Genomic DNA, 776 nt, shown 5'->3' on the forward strand with positions numbered 1-776 from the left:
AAGAGAGAGAGAGAATAACAAGTCCACCTCCTCCCCCTTACCACTCTGATTGAAATGAGATCAAAAGCCTGCAGGACTTTGATGAATGAACATCTGCAGGAGTCTGGGCTCTGTGGGGTACAGTAGAGTAGCGCCACCTGTCTCAGACACACACACACACACACACACATTGTATGTGTAAAGGACTACAGTGTGTGTGTATGTGTGTGTGTTGGTGAGTGAGTATGTTTGTACAGAGGGCGCTTGTGACACTCATCTTTGTCATTTGCATATCAGAGCACACCCCTCCTGCTCAACTCTCTGGATGAGCTAATCTCTACTAAGAGAGAGAGAGAGAGAGGGAGGGAGAGAGAGCCTGTTGAATAAAAACACTGTATTTGGTTCTCTGGACATTTGTCTTTTGTTCATTCAGAACACGCTTGGTTGCTTGATGTCAGCTTATAGCTTCCCCAGCTTTTTGCTCAGTCTTAGCTGCACACTGTTACACTGCACATTCTCTCTCGAACACAAACACACACAACAGTGCACAAACAGGTGCACGTGTGCACACACACACACACGTAAACAATGACCCCTCTCCCACTGATGAGCTTGGAGGGTAAAGTCTTGCCAGTAGTTGAGATAGATACACACACACACATAAAAAAAAGAAAACACTGATTGAGAAAGCTGAAAAACACCTAATTACTGTAATACACAAATCAAGCAAATAAATGTCAGTTATCCTCATTACCACAACCATAGGCCTACAACAGGCATTAGTTGAGTAAAACGCA

General features: G+C 44.1%; 1 protein-coding gene across 1 annotated transcript in view; it reads left to right on the top strand.

Annotated features, from left to right (window-relative positions):
• LOC121694920 (transmembrane protein 182-like) overlaps window positions 1-390 on the top strand; it is a 10,274-nt gene extending 9,884 nt beyond the window's left edge. The window contains exon 5 of the mRNA XM_042075317.1: window positions 1-390. This exon is cut by the window's left edge and continues 1,453 nt beyond it. The gene's annotated coding sequence lies outside the window, so the exon portion shown is untranslated.
• Window positions 391-776: the final 386 nt, after the last annotated feature.

This window comes from Alosa sapidissima, chromosome 20 (genome assembly GCF_018492685.1).
Source record: "Alosa sapidissima isolate fAloSap1 chromosome 20, fAloSap1.pri, whole genome shotgun sequence".
NCBI lineage: Eukaryota > Metazoa > Chordata > Actinopteri > Clupeiformes > Clupeidae > Alosa > Alosa sapidissima.